This window comes from Asparagus officinalis, chromosome 6 (assembly GCF_001876935.1).
Source record: "Asparagus officinalis chromosome 6, Aspof.V1, whole genome shotgun sequence".
In the NCBI taxonomy this organism is placed as follows: Eukaryota; Viridiplantae; Streptophyta; class Magnoliopsida; order Asparagales; family Asparagaceae; genus Asparagus; species Asparagus officinalis.
In genome coordinates this window covers 73,311,394-73,311,703 of record NC_033799.1, presented here as the reverse complement: position 1 = coordinate 73,311,703, position 310 = coordinate 73,311,394, and positions in this window count along the sequence as shown.

Sequence of the window (310 nt, the reverse complement as noted above, 5' to 3'; positions counted from 1 at the left end):
CACCCCAACAGCGGACATATGTCCTCCCCTCCAAACCAATAGCAAATGAATGGATCCAAATCAAAAGGATCCGTTCAACTCTGGAGGAGCGAATTCAAAAGCGCCGTGCGCTTGCGCGCACGCGAATTCTTGTGCAAAAAGCACAAAAGATGCAGAAGAAGGACATAGCTAAGAAACAACCAAGACTGCATCAAACTTGGAGGCCAAAATCCAAAACGGCAGCCGAAAAGATCGAGAATCGCGGGTCACTTGAATCTGACCCGCCGGCGCGCGGGTCACTTCAATCCGACCCGCCAATTTGCAGGTCACT